At 31.4% G+C, this 25,923-nt stretch overlaps 1 protein-coding gene across 1 annotated transcript in view; it reads left to right on the forward strand.

Moving 5' to 3' along the window:
- Positions 1 to 25,923, forward strand: part of LOC114330269 (potassium channel subfamily T member 2) — a 630,795-nt gene that overhangs the window by 515,555 nt on the left and 89,317 nt on the right. The gene's annotated exons all lie outside the window — the stretch shown is intronic.

Consider the following 25,923-nt stretch of genomic DNA (forward strand, 5'->3'; position numbering starts at 1 on the left):
TATCTAATGTTGTTAATGGGAATTCCGTTAACCTTTATTATCTATTAAACTTTACTATCCATATTAAACAACTGTAATTAACAACCAATAAAGTACTGATGGGTAAATAAGTGTATTCCTGCTGACCAATCCCATACAAAGCGTAAATACCATCCTACATCTTCATACCAGGTCGTTAACTGGCGAAATTCTTGTCAAAGACTGAAAAAAATGCGTAATAAAATTATTCAACGCAAAAATAGATAAGTGTAACGCCAAAAACATGTGACCTCAATATTCGTTTGTCTCCTAAAAAGAAAAATGCTATAGAGAATGCAACGAAAACCACTCCATATGTCTGCTGTCCCATGCGCTGAAAATGTTCTTAAAGGTCATTCACAGACAGGTTCAATGTTCCAGACATTGATAAGGACATTTTCCCAAACTTGATAAGGATACTGAAGAAACCCCATCTATGTTCCATAGAGACGTAGGTACCTGAGAAGCTCTCTTTGCATTCAATGTACTACTCCATATATGCGTGTAAGAAGTACTACGGAGGATGAACACAACCGCAGATTTAGTCAACATCGTGAAGGGCCGTAAGCTGCAGTACTTGAGACAGGTAATGAGAAATCAAGGCAGATACGAGCTACTCCAAAGCATCTTACAAAGAAAAATTTAAGGCAAAAGAGCCTCAGGATGAATAAGAATAGCCTGGCTTGCTAACCTGAGAGCATGGTATAGAAAGACCACAACACAACTATTCCGTATAGCAACCAACAAAGTCATCATAGGCAGAATGATCGCCAACGTTCGAAACGGACAGGCACCCTAAGAAGAAGATATATGCGTGAATTTTAACCAAAATATGTACATCTCAAAACAAAACAAATAAACTACAAATACCTCCGAATTATAACCAATCACACACTTCAGAAAACTTCAAAATTGAAAGAGGGGTACGACAGAGATGTGTGTGTATTATTGTCGCCACTACTGTTCAGTGCCTACTCTGTAGAAGTTATAAAAAAAGCTCTTGAGGAAGAGACAGCTGAAATAAAGGTAGATGGAACACAAATTAGGAACGTTACGTATGCGGTCGATACTTTTATAATGCCGGACACTCTCCACGGCCTCCAGAGGCTAAATGAATAAATAGTTGAGTAAAGAGAAGAATCAAGAAGTTGTTATCAAAAATTAAAAATAATGATTAAAGCCTGATAAACGGTAATACTTTAGAACAAATGGAAAACTACAACTTTCTTGGCTCAATAATTAAACACACAAACGGTTTTCTCCAAAGAGATCAATGTTTTTCTGAAGCTATTTATTTGTGGCATTTTTATTATTAATTATGTATATGGGAAATAAGCCACAATTAAAATGAAAAAAATTATTTTATTAACGTTTCGACGCCCAAATCGGGTGCCGTTGTCAAAATACAAAATATTACTGATATTTTAATGTATTTAATATACAGAGAGAGTCTGTAAAGTGGAATAAATTCAATATCTCAAATACTAATTGTTTTTTTGGAAAATGCTCAGACCCGTCGATTAGTATTTCAAATTGTTCTTTTTGACATTCAATAAAAATGTATACAGGTTGTCCCAATTTAGAGATATGACGTCATCGTCGATTTTCTTAAATGGCAACACTGTCATTTTGATAGCTAATTTGATAGGGTTTGTAAAGTTATACATAACTGCAAAATATCAAATTTTTATTCTCTACCATTTACAAGATAATAGAAAATAACAAAGTTATATCTGTAATTTGGAATATATTCAATAATTAAAATACTAACTGTTTTTTTGAAAAATGCTCAGACCCGTCGATTAGTATATCAAATTGTCATTTTTGACATATAATAATAATGTATACAGGGTGTCCCAATTTAGAGATATGACGTCATCGTTGATTTTCTTAAATGGCAACACTATCATTTTGATAGCTATTTTGATAGCGTGTGTAAAGTTATACACATCTGAAAAATTTCAAAATTTTATTCCCTACCATTTACAAGATAATAAAAAATAACAAAGTTATGAAGAACAAGAAGTAATCAAATAATAATTGAATTAATTTATTTCAATTAAGCAAATGCTCATAACGTTGCCCATTGACAATTTGACAATAATTGAGGGCAACATTATGAGTTTTTGCTTAATTTATTGAAATAATTAAATTCAATTATTAGTTGATTAGTTCTTTTTCATAACTTTGTTATTTTTTATTATCATCTAAATGGTAGAGAATACAAATTTGAAATTTTGCAGTTGTGTATAACTTTACACACCCTATCAAAATAGCTATCAAAATGACAGTGTTGCCATTTAAGAAAATCAACGATGACGTCATATCTCTAAATTGGGACACCCTGTATACATTATTATTATATGTCAAAAAGGACAATTTGATATACTAATCGACGGATCTGAGCATTTTTCAAAAAAACAGTTAGTATTTTAATTATTGAATATATTCCAAATTACAGATATAACTTTGTTATTTTCTATTATCTTGTAAATGGTAGAGAATAAAAATTTGATATTTTGCAGTTATGTATAACTTTACAAACCCTATCAAATTAGCTATCAAAATGACAGTGTTGCCATTTAAGAAAATCGACGATGACGTCATATCTCTAAATTGGGACACCCTGTATATATTATTATTGAATGTCAAAAAGGACAATTTGAAATACTAATCGACGGGTCTGAGCATTTTCCAAAAAAACAATTAGTATTTGAGATATTGAATTTATTCCACTTTACAGACTCTCTCTGTATATAAAATAGTAATATTTTGTATTTTGACAACGGCACCCGATTTGGGCGTCGAAACGTTAATAAAATTATTTTTTTCATTTTAATTGTGGCTTATTTCCCATATAAATAATTAATCAGATCAATGTTAGAATAAAACAAGTAATTGGACTTCGTAAGTCCTAGGTTTTCAACCAAAGTAATCAAAAGTAGAACTGGAAGTCAATATTTGAACGCTTCGTGTAACTTTGCGTCGATTGATATACGATTTTACTAATTTTGAGACATATTTACTAAACTGTGGGTCATAATTGTTTAAACAGATATGGCTTCAAAATCGAAATTAAAGATTCAAACTCAACTTTTCAATACGCTTCGATTGATGTGTTACATGTAATATTTCTGCACTTCTGGTTAGATCTTTTTAACCGGAAATGATATACAGGATTTCCCGGAAAATAGTGCGTTCCTTTAAGGTATGGATATAATACACAATGTAGAAAAAAAAGTCCTATACCATTTTTTTCTAAAGTTAACCGTTTCCAAAAAAAAGATTACATTGGTTTCCATATACCTGAATTTTAATCTTCAGAAAATTAAATAATCTGGCAACATGTTACGCACTGGTGAATAAGAACTCGTTTGTGTCTTACAGTATTTAAAATAATCCAACCTAATACTTACTATTTTTGTTTACTATAATTTTTTTAAAATGTAGTTGAAATATGGCATAATTTTAAACGAATTATACTTACAAATTTTAAGATGAAAACACATGTTTTAACTGAACCACCACTTTTGCGAACACATGAATTCATAGAGTAGCATGCACTCATACGACGAGAAATTCCAGCAAAACATTTTGAAAGAATTTTAGTAGGTATTATGCCTCTTCATTTATTGATCTGCCATAAATAAACAACATAATATCATAATATTACTCATGAACACACGATTCAAAAACATTTTCGGCGTTGACACTAAACAGGATTCTTCCAAATTATCTGTTTACTAAACATGGGACTATTTACGTTTAGATTTGTGTACTTCACAGAGTTGCCAGATTTGAATTTGCGTTCCAAAATGTTTTATAGTTTTTTGGTCAAACGGTTGAATTTAGAAAAAAATGTTATAAGAGTTTTTGTTCTACATGGTGCCTTCTACCTATACCTTTAAGGAACGCACTATTTTCCGGGACACCCTGTATAAAAACCAAAATTTTACATTTGTTCTCATCTTACTAAGGCACGTCAAATGATATATCGCTTATACTATTTCAGTGACTTTAAAACAGTTCATACGGTTGCAACTCTAAAACCGGAAGTCCGATGTCAAATTTCTCATCTTTAATACCATCCTTGGGTTATAAGCTTTTATTCGACACCTCATCTGTCATTCTATCTGTATCAATAATGGAGGAGATAGACATACGGGCAGACAGTCATGAAATCGGAAGTATATATTCGGAAGTCCTATGTCAAGTTTCTCAACTTTCTTGTCATTCTGCCTGTTATATTGGAGGACTAATATTCGCAGTCAGACGGACAGACGGCCAGTCAGCCTAGGTAAAATTTCTGACCTTTACTACTATCCTTGAATTATAAGCTTTCATTTGACACCTCATTTGTCATTCGACCTGGTACAATAACGTAGTAGTTATATTTGCGGTCCGACAGATAGACAGAAACGAAATTTAAAATAAACGAGAACTTAAGGAAAGTCAAAGAAGATAGTGCGGAAACTCTGACTGTTGACCAAAAATGGGGAAAAATTCAACATGCCTTAGTATCAGTTGGAAAAGAAACCCTCAAACCACTTGGAGAAAAAACAAAATCTTGGATGACAGTAGAAATTCTTGAACTTATGAAAGGACGAAGAAAACATAAAACAAAAGACCCGAATAAATACAAAGAAATTCAGAGAAACATCAGAAAGAAAATTCGAGAGGCAAAAGAGAGGTGGCTCTCCAACAGATGCAAAGAAATACAAGACCTAGATAAAAAGTATAACAGCTTTAATTTACACAAAAAATCAAAGAAATGACAGGTTCTAGAAAAAGCACAAGAACGAATACCCTTAAAAATGATAAAGGGGATATTATTACTGACGTGAAGGAGAGATTGTGTCAATGGACCAATTACATCCAACAACTCTTTAATGATGAAAGAGGAGAACTGTCATTAGAAATCACAAAGGATACTGGACCACCAATATTAAGAGACGAAGTCATCTATGCCATCAAAAACACGAAAGAGGGTAAAGCTACTGGACCAGATGATGTGCCCATCGAATTATTAAAACTGATTGATGAAGATGGTATTGATGTAATGGTTGAACTCTTAAATCTAATATATCAGACTGCCACAATCCCCAAACAATGGCTGCAATCGACCTTTGTAGCAATTCCCAAAAAGTCAAGTGCAACAACCTGCTCGGATCACAGAACAATATCTTTAATGAGTCACACACTTAAAACATTTTTGAAAATAATACACAGTAGAATTGTTAAAACTCTCGAATATGAAATCAGTGACACACAATTTGGCTTTAGAAATGGTATGAGCACGCGAGATGCTTTGTTCGGCTTGAATGTGCTGGCCCAGAGATGCATGGACATGAATCAGGATATGTACTTATGTTTTGTAGACTTTGAAAAGGCATTTGATAAAGTTCAACATAAAAAGCTTGTAGATATATTAAAAAGCAAAAATATTGACAGTCGTGACATGAAAATTATATCTAATATATATTGGAATCAAACTGCCAAGGTAAGAGTTGACAACCAGGACACCCAAGATATCAAAATACAGAGAGGAGTCCGTCAGGGTTGCGTGCTGTCTCCACTACTTTTCAATGTCTACAGTGAAGCGGTATTTCAAGAAGCGCTCTCAAATTCAATAGAAGGTATATCTATCAATGGAGAAGTTTTGAACAATTTACGTTTTGCAGACGATACAGTAATAATAACAGATAAAAACAATGATTTACAGAATGTTATGCAACGCCTTAATAAACGCTGTCATGAGTACGGACTGAAGATGAATTTAAAGAAAACTAAATGCATGATCATAACTAAATCAGCACAAGTAAACATCCAATTAACTATTGAAGATACTGTGATTGAGAGTGTGGATAACTACAAATACTTAGGAACATGGATAACATCAAATGTAGACCAAACCAAAGAAATTAAGACACGTATTGAAATAGCACGTGCATCATTCATTAAACTTAAAAAGTTTCTTTGTTGTCGGGATATAAGGTTAGAAGTACATCTAAGGATGCTTCGATGTTACGTGTTCTCTACTCTTCTTTACGGCTTGAAAGCGTGGACGTTAAAACAAGTCCATTTGAATAAGTTGGCCACCTTTGAATTTTGGTGTTACAGAAGAATTCTACGAATATCATGGATTCAAAGAATGTCGAACGTGGAAGTAACTAGAAGGATAGGAAATCAACCGGAAATAATACTAACTATCAAAAGACGAAAACTTGAGTACTTGGGACATGTGATGAGAGGGCAAAAATACTCATTATTACAACTTGTTATGCAAGGCAAAATCCGAGGAAAACGAAATGTGGGAAGACGAAGAACATCCTGGCTTAAGAACTTACGGGAATGGTTCGAATGCAGTAGTGCAGAGCTATTTACAGCGGCAGTCAACAGGGTCCGCATTGCTATGATGATTTCCAACCTTCGATAGAAGATGGAACTTAAAGAAGAAGATAGACAGAGAGACGGACAGACAGCCTAGATCAAGTTTCTCACCTATAGTAGCATCCGTGGATTATAAGCTTTCATTTGGTGCCTCATTTGTCATTCTACCTGGTATAAGGACGAAGGAGTTATATTCGCGGTCAGACAGACCGACAGCCAGACAGCCTAGATAAAATTTCTCACCTTTACTACTATCCTTGGATTATAAGCTTTCATTTGACACCTCATTTGTCATTCCACCTGGTACAATGACGTAGGAGTTATATTCGCGGTCGGACAGACAGACGGACAGAGAGCCTAGATCAAATTTCTCACCTTTAGCACCATCCTTGGATTATAAGCTTTCATTTTACACCTCATTTGTCATTCTAGCTGGTTATAGGACGGAGGAGTTGTATTCGCGGAAGGACAGACTGACGACCAGGCAGCTTAGGTAAAATTTCTCACCTTTACTACTATCCTTGGATTATAAGCTTTCATTTGACACCTCCTTTGTCATTCTACCTGGTACAATGACGTAGGAGTTCTATTCGCGGTCGGACAGACAGACGGACAGACAGCCTAGATCAAATTTCTCAACTTTAGTACCATCCTTGGATTATAAGCTTTCATTTGACACCTCATTTGTCATTCTACCTTGTATAAAGACGGAGGAGTTATATTCGCGGTCGGACAAACCGACGGACAGACAGCTTAAGTAAAATTTCTCACCTTTAGTACCATCCTTGGATTATAAGCTTTCATTTGACACCTTATTTGTCATTGTAGCTAGTATAAGGACGGAGGAGTTATATTCGCGGTCGGACAGACCGACAATCAGACAGCCTAGGTAAAATTTCTCACCTTTAGTACCATCCTTGGATTATAAGATTTCATTTGACACCTTATTTGTCATTGCAGCTAGTATAAGGACGGAGGAGTTATATTCGCGGTCGGACAGACCGACAATCAGACAGCCTAGGTAAAATGTCTCACCTTTACTACTATCCTTGGATTATAAGCTTTCATTTGACACCTCATTTGTCATTCCACCTGGTACAATGACGTAGGAGTTATATTCGCCGTCGGACAGACAGACGGACAGACAGCCTAGATAAAATTTCTCACCTTTAGCACCATCCTTGGATTATAAGCTTTCATTTTACACCTCATTTGTCATTCTAGCTGGTTATAGGACGGAGGAGTTGTATTCGCGGTCGGACAGACTGACGACCAGGCAGCTTAGGTAAAATTTCTCACCTTTACTACTATCCTTGGATTATAAGCTTTCATTTGACACCTCCTTTGTCATTCTACCTGGTACAATGACGTAGGAGTTATATTCGCGGTCGGACAGACAGACGGACAGACAGCCTAGATCAAATTTCTCAACTTTAGTACCATCCTTGGATTATAAGCTTTCATTTGACACCTCATTTGTCATTCTACCTTGTATAAAGACGGAGGAGTTATATTCGAGGTGGGACAAACCGACGGACAGACAGCTTAAGTAAAATTTCTCACCTTTAGTACCATCCTTGGATTATAAGCTTTCATTTGACACCTCATTTGTCATTCTAGCTGGTATATTGACGGAGGAGTTGTGATCACAGGCAGATGGACAGACGGACGTGGATAATTCAAAGTTTTCACATTTTTTCAAAATTGGGTGAAAACAAAAGCACGAACAAACGAAAAGCACGATCAATAAAATAGAAATATATTTTGTACAAGGGAACTTAAATAGACTTGAGCTTGAGTGGTAGGCTAGCATGGTGCTATATTTTTTTGACTTTTCTCTACTATTAGGAAGCTAGAAACATTCATGCTGTGGATATTTACAATATTTATTTATATTCATGGAATGATCTTATTATTGTATTAGTAGGCTATTGATTATGTACTAGATATAGATAGGAACTACAACGTTAACGGGGTTTTATTATTTCATATGGTCAATTAATCTCTATATATGAAAAAACAGCGGAGTGCTACCATTTAAAGGGGTGCGTTTTTGAGAAATAGGTGAATTAGTCCCTGGGCACAGGTTACATAAGGGTGAGTTCTATGCACTTTTGGTACAAACACGTCTACATAAAAATTGTTCCTGGTTAAATTTGCTATCTAAATATAACTTTTTAAAATCAAAGATACTTTTTTTTTACAAAAATATATTCAAAAGAAAAAGCACAAAGAAACCCAAAAGAAAGAAATTTTGGTTTTTGTCCCATAACTTTTGTCCACGGGGATATAGGTATAGACATTGCTTCACAGAAAAAAAACTTACATATTTTCTCTTTAAAATGATGTTGGTAAAGGTCATTAGGATTTACAGTTTTTAAAATATGATTTTTCAAAGTTCGCCACTCACAGCAATTTTGGGCAATTTTCCTTGTTATTTCGCAAATATTGCTCTGTAACTTTTTTCTACGTAAATTTACGTATACCGGGTGGTGAATTGGAACACGGGCCATAGGAAACTCAATGTAAAATTCTAAACTGTTGAATTCCTGCTTCCCTAATTATTTTACATCGAAAGTCATAAGAAACTATTTGTAGAGAATTGAAATCTGTATTGAAAACAACTGTTAATATTGTTCTACGAACAATAATTATTCAAAATTTTGTAAAAATATAATACAATTTTCAGAGAAATACGCCAAAGTTACGCCACACACAGTGCAATAATGTGTATAAGATTGCATTCGGTGACAATGAGTTTATTATATTAACAATTTGAACTGTCAATTTCTTTATTTATTTTATCATTTATTGTTTAAAACACAATAAAGTTGATCAGATACCCTCAGTTAAGGAGAAAGTATTAATAATAAAGATATTTTCTTCAGTCAATAGTGTGCTCACTGTCAGTTAAATAGTAACGTGTGGCCTAACATGCCCACATATACCTACTGCGGTAAATACATTAGAGAGATATTGCTGAGTCTTTTTTGCACTTGCTGTATTACAGCACGCATTATTTTGACAGTAGAGCATGCGCAGATGTGATATCTAGCTTACGCTGCGTTATTGAAAATACGGCCTACCGTTATTAGGGGAGTCGTTACACTGTGCGGTATTCGTTGCGCTATTCTGTTTTCAGGTTATGTTTGTTGTTTACCTTTCATTTAAACCAAATTTATTCGTAATAATTTGCTAAAATGGGTACCTCAGACAGTAGCAAAGTAGATTTACGTCTGATGACGATTTGTGTTTATTAAAACAAGTTTTATGTCAAAATCCATTGACTTCTCCAGAAAATTTTACGTTAGATCAGGAAAACATGAAGAGGATCAAGGATCATTTGTTTCTCTTGCTCGATATTTGGAAGAAAATACAAACCTTTCTTCCATCTAAATTAAATTCTGAATTTTGAGTACAAATTAGATAAACAACAACTAATCTTAATCGAGCCGTAAAATACCGCAACCAAAATGTTAAGCAATATCTGCATTTATGAAACGTCTGAGAAATGTCAATTCTGTCAACATAGCGCGGTGTAAATAGCGCAACGTAGGCTGTGTTAAATTTGCAATATCTCTCTATTATATTTTTCAAAATTTTGGAATGTGTTTAAATCGTAGAACAATTGTAACTTCTGTTTTTAATACAGATTTCAATCCTCTACAAATAACTTCTCATGACTTTTGATGTAACATAATTAGGGAAGCAGGAATTCAACAGTTTAAAATTTTACATTGAGTTTCCTATGGCCCGTTTTTCGATTCACCACCCTGTATGCAATGGTACATGTAAGAGGAATAGAAATCAATTACCTTTAAAATGGTCTACAGTATAATGTTGTACGACTTCTTTTAAAGAGGTTATCTTTTTCAAGACTTTATACTTTTAACGAGTTTTATATTTTTTACGATTATTTTTTAAATTTCCCACTATAACTTTTTTTTCTATATGGTATATATTAGATAATAAAAAAAGCTTATTCTGTTTACTTTAAAATGGTGTATTATAAAAAATTCTAGGGTTTTTTTTGAATAAGATATGCTTTTTCAAATTGTAATAAGTACTTGCAACGATTTTTGATTTTAGGATTATTTTTTAAATTCCTCATTATAACTTTTTTATGTGATTGTGTGTTATGATTTAATCTTATTTTTTATAGGTAATACTTTGGATCCACTTGACTCGGCAGGGCAAACTTCAAAATATGGATTAATTCCAATATTTACTGTCAAAGCTCCTGCACCACAAGCTTTGCTTGAAAAAATAGCATGTAAATTTACCAAAGGATGTACAAAAAACTGCGGTTGTAGGAAGATAGGAATAAGTTGTTCAATATTCTCCAAAGGGTGCATGTGCATGGGTACTAATTCTGGGAACTCTAAGATAACTGAGGTGTCAGAGGAAGATATTGAAGCTAATGCTAACGAAGAGATGGACTTTGATTTTGAAAAATTTTTAAATGTCAACGTAATAATCATTTTAACTAAAGTGATGTTTTTTAAAACTAATGTTTATGAAATTTTTGGAAAAGAAATAATTTTAAATAATACAGGGAAGAAAATATCAAGAATCACTCGGTTTCCATTATGTATTTAAATATAGATGATACACCATTTTAAAGAACAGAAAGTAAGCCCTCTTTGTTGCGCAATATATAGATAGTATATTCATGTACAAAAAAAAATTTAATGAGAAATTTCAAAAACAATCGTAAAAAATGTAAAAAATAATATTTTTTTATATTAGGTATTATATAATATATAATATATTATATAATAATTTTGTTTTATTTTTATATTATATTATAAAAAAATCGTTAAAAGTAATAATATAATATAAATAAAATCTTGAAAAACCATAATCTCTTTAAAAAAAGTCGTACAACGTTATACAGTAGACCATTTTAAAGGTAATTGATTTCTATTCCTATTACGTGTACCATTGCATATACCTAAAGTTACGTAGAAAAAATTTACAGAACAATATTTGCGAAATAACAAGGAAAATTGCCCAAAATTGCTGTGAGTGGCGAACTTTAAAAAATCATATTTCGAAAACTGTAAATCCTAATGACCTCTACAAAACATCATTTTAAAGAAAAAATATGTAAGTTTTTTTTTTCTGTGAAGCAATGTCTATACCTATATCCCCGTGGACAAAAGTTATGGGACAAGAAACAAAATTTCTTTCTTTTGGGTTTCTTTGTGCTTTTTCTTTTGAATATATTTTTGTAAAAAAAAAGTATCTTTGACTTTAAAAAGTTATATTTAGATAGGAAATTTAACGAGGAACAATTTTTATGTAGACGTATTTGTACCAAAAGTGCATAGAACTCACCCTAATGTAACCTGTGCCCAGGGACTAATTCACCCATTTCTCAAAAACGCACCCCTTTAAATGGTAGCACTCCGCGGTTTTTTCATATATAGATGTCCATTGACCATATCAAATAATAAAACCCCGTTAACGTTGTAGTTCCTTTTAGCTACCTTATTTTGAATATAATCAATAGCCTATAGATATTCTAAAGTATCATAATATACTAAAACTTCAAACTGATGAAATAAAAAGTAACGTAATAATGTACTCAAAGCAGTTATATATTTTTTCGTTATTTTTCATGCCCTGTTACGTTATTTTATAACCTTAGACGACATTACATCGACTTTGTTGGTAGCTACATGAGATGTAGCACTTCGAACTTCCAACAGCGCAACTTAACACGCTCCCTTTTCACCGCATATAGCGATATGAAAATCTTATTTTACTGAAAATGGTGCGAAATAAAAAGTAAAACGTTCAATTTACAGCTCTACCTGGAATTTCATATTGTTTCCCGACTAGAACGGTATTTTCTTTTATCTGCAAGCCTTATTTATGGACTACGAAATTCCTTAAAAGGCATTACAGAACTTTGTAGTTGCTTTATAGTGTAGAGTCTAGAGTGTAGATACATTTGTTACACTGTCAAAATGTACAGTAAGCACTTCTGACTCTTTTATACCCCAGGCTGTGGGTGAAAAAACGTGATATAATTCAGGAATTTTTGAAACCTATCAGGTGTTGTAAAGGACGATGCCAGGAATAACTTCTACTAAAATGTAACCAAAAATATTGTGCGCTTTTTTTTAATTGCGATTTTCATTTGTTAAATTTGCAATTTTTATTGATTTTTAATTTTGTAGCTTAGGATATTGATTTTAGAGAAAAACTTTTAAATAGAAAGTTGTAGTAAATTAAAAAACCTACAATTTGAGCTATGGTAAGTTTAATTTCGTTAATTGGTTATTGCAAAACAGCCTGCGAAAAGTCCAAAATGGCCGTTTTTTACAATTGCATTATTTATTGTACAAATATCTTTTTTTTATTTTTTAAAGCTTTAAAATGAAGATCTTTCAATTCCAAACATAAAAAAAATTGTAAAGCCAGATTAACGAATTTGTTGCTTAGATATTATAAATTGTTTATCCCAAGAGGTAAAATGTCGAAGGCTATAACTTTTTGAAAAAAAAATCGTAGAAAGTTGATGAAACATCCAATCTCCTTCGAAAGAGTTATGTTTTCATATTCTGATGTAAATAAATGCGTAAAACATTTTTAAACCTCTAATTTTTGGATTTGAAAATAAGGGGGCAAATTTCGTTATAAACATTTAGAGCTGAAGCGGCCCTGTACATCCTATGAGTTTTTAACTTACATATTATTGTTGCTGAAGATGAAACGAAGGTTTATAAGACAAATAAAAAAATTCTACGACCAACTGAAGCCGAGATAATTTTAGGGTTTGCAAATAAGGGGGCAAATTTCGTTATAAACATTTAGAGCTGAAGCGGCCCTGTATATCCTATATCCTGTATATCCTAACTTACAGATTATTGTTGCTAAAGACGAAACGAAAATTTATAAAAAAATTAAAATTTTCTACAACCAACTGAAGCCAAGATAATTGTTTTTTTTTTTTTTTTTCTTAAATCATAGTGCCTTTATTTATAACAATTAAGAAATTATTTTACAGTCATTGACTAAAGAAAGACTTATATTATCTTAAAATAAAAATTATTATAAAATATAATTATATTTAATTATTAAAATTTTTTTTTAAATCGGTGCTTTTGCAAGCGGCCGAATTTTGCAAATCGCCCGGCTCGCTTCAAATCCGCGCGCTCGGAAAATTTTTACGTAACTTGTATTAAATGACAGAAAACAATTTAATAATATTACCATTATAATATACAGTCTATTTACCACTGTATTTGTTTTTCTTTATAAACTTTTATATGTGAAATCCAAAAAGAATAGTCACTACAAGAAGAAAAAGTTTTATGTATATTATAGTAAGAAGTAACATTATTATTATTATGTGCTAGTCAAAAGTCCGTACCCCCCTCGTATCTTTTGATCGGTTATACATATAATAGTGAAATTTGGAGTGAGGAAATAAACGGACGTACGCTTCTTAACTAGTCATGACAGGTGACGTAATAGTGACAGATGACTTTACAGCTCCACTGTGACAGATAATTTTAAATGGGACCTTATGGCAAGTGACACCTCATTTGAAAGGTATTGAAAATATCTCTTCAGTCATACTAATTTTTTTGGGTTTAAGTTGATTTTGATTTTGGTGAATAAATGAAATAAATATAACTTTGTAGTTTCGCATTTAATTCTTAAAAATTAAAATGTCCGCCCATGGTTATTTTGTCAAAAAAGTTGACATTTTTCAGCTCTCTAGTAGTTTTTAGGTCAACGTCAACCTTTTTGACAAGTAACCATAGGCGGAGGTTTGAATTTTTATTAATTAAATGCGAAACTACAAGTTTATATTATTTCATTTATTCATCCAAATGAGCTTAAACTCAAACAGAATTAGTATAGCTGAATAGGTATTTTCAATACCTATCAAACGAGGTGTCGCTTACCATAGGGTACCTTTTAAAATTATCTGTCACAGTGGCGCTGTAAAGTCATCTGTCACTTTTACGTCACCTGTCATGACTAGTTAAGAAGCCTACGTCCGTTCATTTCCTTCCTCCAAATTTCACTATTATAAGTATAACCGGTCAAAAGATACGAGGGGGGGTACGGACTTTTAACTAGCACTGTATTTATATAACAATGAAAAAATTAAAAATATAGATATATATTTCATATATATGTATCATTTTTGTAATATTTTCTTCAGAAATGAAATTTCACATATAAAAGTTTATCAAGAAAAACAAATACAGTGGTAAATAGATTGTATATTATAACGGTAATATTGTTAAATTGTTTTCTGTCAAAATTTAATACAAGTTACGTGAAAATTTCCCGGATGCGCGGATTTGAAGCGAGCCGGGCGATTTGCAAAATTCGGCCGCTCGCAAAAGCACCGATTTTAAAAATAATTTTTAATAATTAAATTTAATTATATTTTATAATAATTTTTATTTTAAGATAATATAAGTCTTCCTTTAGTCAATGACTGTAAAATAATTTCTTAATTGTTATAAATAAAGGCACTACGACTTAAGAAAAAAAAACAATTATCTCGGCTTCAGTTGGTTGTAGAAAATTTTTATTTTTTTATAAATCTTCGTTTTGTCTTCAGCAACAATAATCTGTAAGTTAGAAACTCCTAGGATGTACAGGGCCGCTACAGCTCTAAATGTTGATAACGAAATTTGCCCCCTTATTTGCAAACCCTAAAATTATCTCGGCTTCAGTTGGTCGTAGAAATTTTTTATTCTTTTATAAATCTTTGTTTCATCTTTAGCAATAATAATCTGTAAGTTAAAAACTCATAGGATGTACAGGGCCGCTTCAGCTCTAAATGTTTATAACGAAATTTGCCCCCTTATTTTCAAACCCAAAAATTAGAGGTTAAAAATGTTTTACGCTTTATTTACATCAAAATATGAAAATATAAATCTTTCGAAGGAGATTGGATGTTTCACTAACTTTCTACGATTTTTTTTTTCAAAAAGTTATAGCCTTCGACATTTGACCTCTTGTGATAAACAATTTATAATATCTAAGCAACAAATTCGTTAATCTGGCTTTACAATTTTTTTTATGTTTGGAATTGAAAGATCTTCATTTTAAAGCTTTAAAAAATAAAAAAAATTATTTGTACAATAAATAATGCAATTGTAAAAAATGGCCATTTTGGACCTTTCGCAGGCTGTTTTGCAATAACCAATTAACGAAATTAAACTTACCATAGCTCAAATTGTAGGTTTTTAATTTATTACAACTTTCTATTAAAAAGTTTTTCTCTAAAATCAATTTCCTAAGCTACAAAATTAAAAATCAATAAAAATTGCAAATTTAACAAATGAAAATCGCAATTAAAAAAAAAGCGCACAATATTTTTGGTTACATTTTAGTAGAAGTTATTCTTGGCTTCGTCCTTTACAACACCTGATAGGTTTCAAAAATTCCTGAATTATATCCTGAAATCGACCTGTTTTTCACCCACAGCCTGGGGTATTAATGATAATTATGTGTGGGCTGACTTACATTATTGCTTTTTTACTTCATTAATAAATAACAAAGATCTCTGTTAGCTAATACTGCCTCTACTTCTTTTTGTGAACATAGCTGTCTGTTTTTTCAATGTGCCTCTCGCTCTAGTAAGTTGTCGTTCCATCGTTTTCCTGGTCCTCCCACTGATCGTCTTCCTATTGGAGAACCGTCTCTCGCGGTCCTGACTACTATATTTGTTGTCATTCGGCTTATGTGGTCATTCCATTCTATTCTTCTGTTTCTTACCCAGTTATTAAAATTTTTCACCTTGTATCTCCGTCGTATATCTGTATTTTAGTGCAGTCACTGAAGGTGGATATGAGCTATTACCTCCGATTTCGTTGAACCTCTATCGATTTGCATGAAAATTGGTGAGTGGTTAGAGAATATCTCAAGGAACAAAGGTGACATCGTGCCAACTTGCGCTTTTACCATGGGGGTGGATGCCACTCCTCCTCGGGGGTGAAAATTAATTTATTAAAAATAACCCCACAGTTCGATAGAGAAACAAATTATAAGCAAAATATGTTATACAGGGTGTCCCGAAAAGATTGGTCATAAATTATACCACACATTCTGGGGTCAAAAATGGTTTAATTGAACCTAACTTACCTTAGTACAAATGTGCTCATAAAAAAAGTTACAGCCCTTTGAAGTTACAAAATGAAAATCGATTTTTTTTTAATATATCGAATACTATTAGAGATATTTTATTGAAAATGGACATGTATCATTCTTATGGCAGGAACATCTTAAAACAAAATTATAGTGAAATTTGTCCACCTCATAAAAATTTTATGGAAGTTTTGTTCCCTTAAACCCCCCCAAACTTTTGTGTACGTTCCAGTTAATTGATTATTGTGGTACCATTAATTAAACACAAGGTTTTTAGAACTTTTTCGCCTCTTATTATTTTTTCGATAAGCTAGTTTTTATCGAGATGCGGCTTCTTTTTTAATATGTTTACATAAAAATTTTGTGGGCGTTTTGTTCTTTTAAACCCCCCAAATGTGTGTGTACGTTCCAATTAAACTATTATTGCGGTACCATAACTTAAACACAATGTTTTTAAAACTTTTTTGCCTCAGTCTTTTTTTGATAAGTCACCTTTTATCGAGATGTGGCTTCTTTTTCAAAATATACTTAAAAATATAAATTATAAATAAATTTTCAGATTATTAACAAGTTTCTATAATCGTACTTAACCATATACAAATATGTGGTGGATTCGACAAATATTCAAAATATCTCCATAAACACTGCCTTATCGAAAAAGTAATAAGAGGCAAAAAAGTTTTAACAACATTGTGTTTAACTAACGGTGCCACAATAATAATTTAATTGGAACGTACACAAAAGTTTGGAGGGGTTTAAGGGAACAAAACCCCCATAAAATTTTTATGGGGTGCAAAAATTTCACTTAAATTTTTTTTTAAGATGTTCCTTCCATAAAAATGCCACATGACCATTTTCAATTAAAAATCTCCAAGAGTTTTCGATATATGAAAATAAAACCATTTTCATTTTGTAACTTCAAAGGGCTGTAACTTTTTTTGTGTGCACTATTGTACATAGATAAGTCAGGTTCAAACAACCTATTTTTGACCCCAGAATCTGTGGTATAATTTATGACCAATCTTTTCGGGACACCGTGTATAAAGGTATTAAAATAAATAAAAACTTTTTGAGTTATTAAAGATCAAAGATTTTAATTTTTCTTGATAAAAATGCATGTTTTTAACCATTTTTTCATAAATAACTCAAAAACTATAAGTTTTTACAAAAAATTATTATTACCAAAATTGAGGCTAATAAAAAATTAAATGAACTCCTCACTAGAAAAACTTTTCAATATTAACTAAAAGTGAGTTATAGGTAATTGAATGTATATTTCTTTCGTCGAGTACCCAAATCTAAGTCAAGCATAAATACCGGGAAAATGATGCATTTTATAACATACACGTATTAAACATTTGTCAAATATCATAGAAATATCTATCAAATAAGCCCTCGAACAAGTTGATAGCATTAAAATTTATGCACCAAAAATGTTTCAAAATGTATCTTTTAAAATTTTTTCCAAAAAATGTTATTGTTTTTATGTACATAACTCCGTTTGTTTTTAAGATATCAGGTTTACCTAAAAACTAATTAAAAGTTGATTCCAAGAGCTATTAAAAAACGTCAAAGTTAGTCTTTTAAACTTCCTACTTTTTTAAAAATAAAAGGTTAAATGACCCCGGTTACATGGTTCGCGCAGCAAAATTGAAATTTTAAACGTTTCTATCTCGGTTATTTTTTACTCTACGGAAATAATAAAATAGGTAAAGCATTTGGAACAGAAAAAACCAAAATTTGAGAATATTGAGTATTTTTGGAGTCATTATCAAAAGAAAATGAAACGTACGATAATTTTAAAAATTCTGATTTTTTTAAATTATATCTTTTTTTTTTTTTCAAAAATATGCATTTTAAACCGGTCAAAATTGTTGAAATCATTAACTATGTTAAGCTAAAGAGATTCTTGTGAGGATTACTGCAAATTTAAATTTTTGTGGAAATGGCGTATGTTTTATTTTTAATTTTTTCAAAAAAAAATCCAAAGGGTTCTCTTATTTTCATCATAACTTGCTTAATTTTGATGCAATTAACTTCTACTGGAGCTCATTTGATAGTTATTCGGAAGTACTTTGACAAGTGCTTAACAAGTATATTTTATAAAATGCATCTTTTCCCGTTATGTAAGCTTGAATACTTATATTTGAGTACTCGTCGAAAAAAATATACATTCAATTACCCATAACTCATTTGAAATAACATTAGTTTAGTTAAATAAAATTAACATGAAGTAAAACTCCCTAGTGTAGTTGGTATATTTAATAAAAATTCTAAAAAATTTTTAAAAATCCAAACGGATTACGTTCAAAACGTTTTCGGACTTATCAGTCCATCATCAGTGAACTCTCTGTCCTTGCTAAATAGCCACAATGCCAAACACTGGTCAAGATATTTTTTTTTATTAGTTTAGTTCTTTAAGTAGGGAGTGTACTAAATTTTTTATTATCTTTAATTTTGGTAATAATAGCTTTTTTCCAAAACCATATAGTTTTTGAGTAACACGCAAAAAACAGCTTTCAAACATGCATTTTTTTTAAGAAAACATTAAATCTTTGATATCAACTCTCTTTGATAACAACAATCTTTGAACTCAAAAAGTATTGATTTATGTTAATAACTTATATAACAAATTTTGCTTAGAAGTTGCCCCTCTATCGATTTCTGGTATTATTTTTAATAAAAAAAATTTCACCCCCGAGAAGGGGTGGCATCCACCCCCAGGGTAAAAGCGCAAGTTGGCATCATGTCACCTTTGTTCCTTGAAGTAGCTTCTATCTACTTACCAATTTTCATGAAAATCGATGAAGGTTCAACGAAATCGGTGGGGAAAACCTTCAGTGATTCCACTATTTGTGTTAGTTATATCCCATAGTGTCTTTCTATCGATTTCTCGAAGGATTTTCATCTCTGCTGTTTCTAGTATTCTTTTTGTTCTGTCTGTATCAGGTCGTATTTCTGCCGCATATGTCATTATTCTTCTGATGACTGTTTTGTAAATTCTGCCTTCCATTTCCTTTCCGATATTTTTATTTCTCTATATTGTTTCATTCAGGTAACCTGTGGCACTGTTTGTTTCCTTCACTTGATCTTCCACTTCTCTTTCGAGCTCTGCGTAGCTACACCGAGAGAAAAAAATTCTTGACATAAAGAAACTTTATTAATATTTAAGAAAGGTCGACTTGGCATATTGCCTAAAAAATATATCTTTGTATGTAAGATATAATTTTCTAAAATATTTCAAATAAATTCTACTATAGCCAAAGAAATATATCTTAAACATGATTGAACTATCACTTTCTGGCAAACTTCAAACCCATTTATCAGAAAGAAATTACACTTGATGTTAATTAATTTTATTAGTCATAAAAATATATTTTCTACACATTACAAAACTATTCTTTCTGAGCAATAATATTTCTTAGTAAGGAATATTATTATTTTAATATTAATAATTAATGTATTTAATGTTAAGAAATATATTTCGCAGAGATAAACGTATATTTAGAGTTAAGTTAATATTTCTTGAAAATAAAGTGATATTACATACGGCGAAATAAATCATTCTGTTAAAGTAAAATCATTAGTTATTAATAAAACAGGATATAAAATTTTATTTTTACATACAAATATTTTCTCCACTCTTAAACCACTGGCTTCTACACAACAATAAAAGGATGGAGAGGCAAATCCAACTTCCTCAAATTTTCCTTCATTTGTTAATAGCACTTTGTATATCAGCAATTCAATAAAACAAAATCGTTATGTAGAAAGAGTAAACCTACTTTAATAAAAAAAATTTATAAAGATATAGATATTTATTTTGACAAATTTAGGAAATGCAAAAAAAAAACAAATACACGGCCCCACATAAGAACTATTAATACTAATAATAATCAATCATATTTAGTTCAAACATGGTATTATTTAACCTACACATATTTTTTAAATTTTTTTCTTTTTGTTAATGAAATATTAATTATTTATCTGTATAATATTAAGTCACAAAATAAACATTGTTTAGCTAAAACAAGAGGAAAAATACAACCAATGTAAAACATTGAAGCAGACATAATAATATGTAATTTTCTTAATTTTTATAATCTAAAAGAGACAGCATACCTAATCATTAAATTTTATTACGGGAAAATATTATTAGTTTACATCTAAGTCATTTAATGCATATTAACTAATTCACGGTTTTCGACAATAACATTTCTTAACCATAAACATATATTTCTTTCAGACTAACTGATTTCGTTATCTCAAATAAATGAACAGAAAACATCCTCAGCGTTGCACCCGCCATGTTTGATATAGCGTTGTATTGTATATTTTTATAGAAGACGATACATTCAAGAAACCTATTATAGTTGATACAAAAGTATACACATTTTTAAAAAGGTACTTACATGTATGAAGTTCTACCATTTCTGGAAGGCCCCGCAGTTGGTTAATAACTCCTTTCTTAATATTTTTCTGAAGCTATATATTATATCATTCTGTCCCAGCTTTAAATTGTGGCATATTTCCCAATTAGAATAATAAGCTCCTTTTTCAGAGTCGTCTATCATTATACCTAAAAAGCATATAAAGATACTATTATGTTTCTTTTTTAGCCATTCGGATACGCAACAATATTATTATTATATCTTAAATTACTCAGTTCACTTTTATTTAATACCTATATATGTACGTACCTTCAAAATATCGGTTAAGTTTTAAAGAACACCAATAAATCCAAAATCCATCTATATGAACATGAACATATCACGCCATCTTGACAAACACTGACGACTAAATCATAAATAGTTAACCTGCGCAATTCTTTTGTGGAAGAAAATCTCTTTGCAAGTAACATTTCGGCATTAATGACAAAGTTTTTATTTTATAACCACAGTTACTACAGAGGGTATTTCTGAAGGATTATTTCTTGTGGTTTAAAATATTTATTTGATTGCAAGAAAATTTCTTGTTCACAAATATAAATATGGATTTCTTATACTGCAAAATATTTGTAGTTTTCAATTTAAGAAATAAAAACTTTAGGATAAGAAAATTAAATGTAACCATTAATGCATTTCTTAGTATTGAAGAAATTATCTGTAAGATATTATTGAGTTTTGTTTAAAAAAACTCGTTTCTTTATATGTGAACCGGTGTGTTTAAGGATATGTTAACTTTTAAGAAATATTGCTCAAAGAAATCGGTGTTTTAGGAGAAAAGAAATTGTTCTCTCGGTGTAGATAGTGAGATGTTAAAATTCCATCACTTGTTCTATTATCTCACCCTCCAGCTCTAATTAACATCTTAGTAGATTTGCTGTAATAACCATGCATTTTATATTTTGTGGGCAAATTGCCATTAAAATTTTTGGGGGTTATATTAAATTGGTGGAGTATACGTTGTAAATCACCTTCACTTTTAGAGATTAGTATTGCAGCGTCTGCATAGTTAGTTCTTATTTTTTTTTTTTTAATTCATCCATGATCAGGTTGAAGAATTGAACACTCAGGGTGTCCTCCTGTCTTATTCGATTGCCAGCTTCAATTGGGTCAGTCAGGTCTTGTTCTACTTTTACTTTTTATTGTATTGTTCTGGTAGATATCTTCAATCATTTTAATTATTCCTATATGTATCTCTCTTGCGTACAATACATGGATAACATCCTTTAGGTTGACCCACTTAAATGATTTTTTAAGGTCCACGAAACACAAATATGCCGGTTTGTTGTCTTCTAATGATTTCTGTTGAGCCTACCTCATTATAACTCTATACGCCAGTCAATGGGAGCAAGACTATATTACCTCCGAATTCTATCCGACTGCATGGATTTTAATGAAATTTTGGGAATAGCTTCTACCTATTTTCTAATTCAAAGTCTACCCTATGCCGATGTGTGCTTTTATCTTGGGGGTGGTTCCCACCTCTTCTCGGGGGTGGAAAATTTTTGCTTAAAATAAACAGGGAAGTGACTAGAGAACCGAATTCTTAGCAAAAACTGCTCTATAATTTTTTTTTTGAAACTCGATACTTTTTGAGTTATTCGTGGTTGAAAATTAGCTATTTTCAGTGAAACATAACACCTTTTCTAACGGTTTTTTGCGAATACTTTAAAAACTATGCATCTAACTAAAAGAACTGTATGAAACATTTTTGTAGCTTATAAAAAAACAAAGAGACTGGTTCGTCGTTAAATCTTCTAGTTATAATAGAAAAAGAGATATGGTGGATGAAAAGAGTTTGTTTTTTTGCTTCATGCTCAAATCGGTGCATTCAACTTGAAATAACAGAGAAACGGTCGATTTTAGGTGTATAATGCTACCAATACCTTTTGTAGTGCTTGAAAGTACCTTTAAAATGAGTAATATAAAAGGTCGATTACGTTCAAACTGAGCGAGATATGCTGCAAAAGCATTGATGACTAATTTATTTTTTAAGAAAAAATAAGAAGTGTATTCAACCCCTCATCCACCAGAACTTAAATACATATTTTTCCTTCTACAGTACATTTAACTGTAGTGTTATTTCTATGTTCAAAAAGTTGGACGGGTTTAAAATGAATGGATTTTGAAAAAAAAAGATCAAATTTTAGAGTGCGTTTTTAAATTTTCTTAAAAATCTTCCTTTTCTCCATGTAACTTAAAAATGATAAGAGATACTGTAATGAAAAACAAAAACAAAATTATTATCTAAAAAACTTACATTTTTGTGTGGTGTTTTTTTTCGTACCTATCTCTTATCATTTTCGAGTTTCATGGAGGAAAAGGAAGATTTTTAATAAAATTTAAAAATGCTCTCGATAAATTTGATCTTACTGTTTTCAAAAATTGTAAATTTTAAACCCGTCCAATTATTTGAACATAGAAATAACACTATGATAAAAAGTACTGTAGAAGGAAAACGATGTATTAAAAATTCTGATGGATGAGGGGTTAAATACACTTCTCAATTTTTCTTAAAATGTATTAGTCATCAATCATCAATTTTTTTGCAGAATGTCGCTTAGTTTAAATGTAATCGACATTTAATATTGCTCATTGTAAAGGTCTTCTCAAGCACTATAAAATGTATGTTCAGCATTATGCACCTAAAATCGTCCGTTTCTCTGGCATTTCAAGTTGAATACCCCGATTTGAACATGCATCAAAAAACAAACTTTTCCCACCTACCATATCTCTTTTTGTATTATAACTAAAAGATTCATGATGGAACGAATCTCTTTGTTATTTTATAAGCTAAGAAAATATTTTATATAATTTTTTTCGTTAGATGCATAATTTTTAAGGTATTTGCCAAAAACCGTCCGAAAATGTGTAATTTTTTCAATGAAAATGGTAAATTTTCAACCACGAATAACTCAAAAAGTATTGAGTTTTCAAAAAAAAATTATAGAACAGTTTTTGCTTAGAATTAGGTTATCTAGCAAGTTCCGTGCTTATTTTAACCAAAAAATTTTCCACCCTTGAGAAGGGGTGGGAACCACCCCCAAGATAAAAGCACACATCGGCATAGGGTAGACTTTGTTTCTTGAGCTATTCCCTACTTACATTGAAAATATCAAGTAAATCGATATAGTAGGATGGAATTCGGAGCCAAATACCCTCATTGAATGCCCTAAGAGTAGGGATGGGAAAAACCTACCGGTTTAAACCTAAAACCGGTTTTTTACTTCGCAATAACCGGTTTTACCGGTTGTTTTTTGTCCCGGTTATAACCGGTTTTTTCTTTTTAAAGTAAAAAGCGGTTATTAGGTTTTTACGGTGATTAGGATTAGGTTAGGTATTATTTTGGATCCCAATCATAATTATTATTCTCAAGTAATTATTCCAAACAAAACCATAATTCAAATTTTATTTTATTTTATAAAATACAGAAGAAAACTGGAAGTGCAATCTCACATCAGCCAGAAACAATTATCAATATAAGTTTTATTATAATATTTCCTTGAAAAGGTATTTGTAATCATAATATTTACATAAGAAGTGATCTGGTTGAATTAGACGCAAACATCATCTGTTCTTCACACTTAACTCTTGACATTGAAAGTGGGTGAATGACTTTTTCTGATTACCAAAAATAATGCTCTGACTATGAATATCGAATTACTGATTACGAATACGAATCTCCAAGTATTTCGCTTCGTTTTCAAAACGATACACTCATGCAGGAAGTATTAAATGAGTTCAAATGTACCTATTCTACAAATATACAAACGTGTTAAATTAATACATGTTCTTTCGATAGTACTAATTTTGTTCATATTGATATCGAGTCGAATGGAGTATCGCAAACTAAAGTGTATTGTAAATGTAACTTTGTAACCTATTGGATTAAAAAAACCGAAAACCGGTTTTTCCAAAAACCGGTTTTTTTTGGCCGGTTATAACCACCAGGTTAAACCGTAAGCAAAAAACCGGTATAACCGAAAACCGGTGTTTTGTCAAAAACAGCCATTCCTACCTAATAGCGTCGGAGCATGATCTTCCGAACTTGTTGTTCCTCTGATAATGTTATAATTTGTCTCTAATTTCAGTTCTTAAACCTTCGTACTTTACAAGTTCATTCGATATTGTCCCTTCTCCGGGTGATTTTCAATTTTTTTATTTCCTTAATTATTCTTTTACCTCTCCTTCCTCAATGTTTATTTCTTCGTCTGTCGTCACTTCTTGTGTGGATGGTTCATTATCATCATCTTTAGCAAATAGAAATCGAAAGTAGTCTACTCATGTTTCCTTCTTAATGTGTTTCGTTTTTATTAGTTCGTTCATATATTTTCTTTGTCCTCTGATCATTCTCCATATTTCTTTCTGTGTTCCATAGAAGTCGTGTTCCATTTTTTTAAAAGCTCTCTCAGTGTTCCCTTTTTATTTGTCTCACTAAATTACACTGGTAAACACATAGTTTGCTGCCGAAATTTTTTTTACTCTTTCTAGGTAATTTGGGTCTGCTGAATCCAAAAATGCCACCAGATTTGCTCCATCAGATCGTTTTCAGAAAATACGACACCAGATCACATTTCTAACATATAGGGTAATTTAACGCAGCACTACCTACATATATGTATAATAGTGCTGCTACCCATGAAATAAACCAAATACGAATAAAAAGTAAGATATTTATTGTACAATAATGTACTTACAAAAATCATCACATATCTATATCTGCCAAAAAAACTTAACTCATCTAACCTAACCGGCAGCTTCGCAACAAAAATGTGTTATTCGGCCAATTCGGCGTCACCTAAAAACTTCCTTTTATATGATTTTCTTGCAAAGGCTTCAAAAGGACGGTCCCTTTGAAGACTCCAGCAGTAATCCGCCATCATGTGATAGCCCCATCTCCCTGATACCCCTCTTCCATCGTTTTGATATCTTGGTGAAGATT

Source organism: Diabrotica virgifera, chromosome 9 (genome assembly GCF_917563875.1).
Source record: "Diabrotica virgifera virgifera chromosome 9, PGI_DIABVI_V3a".
NCBI lineage: Eukaryota > Metazoa > Arthropoda > Insecta > Coleoptera > Chrysomelidae > Diabrotica > Diabrotica virgifera.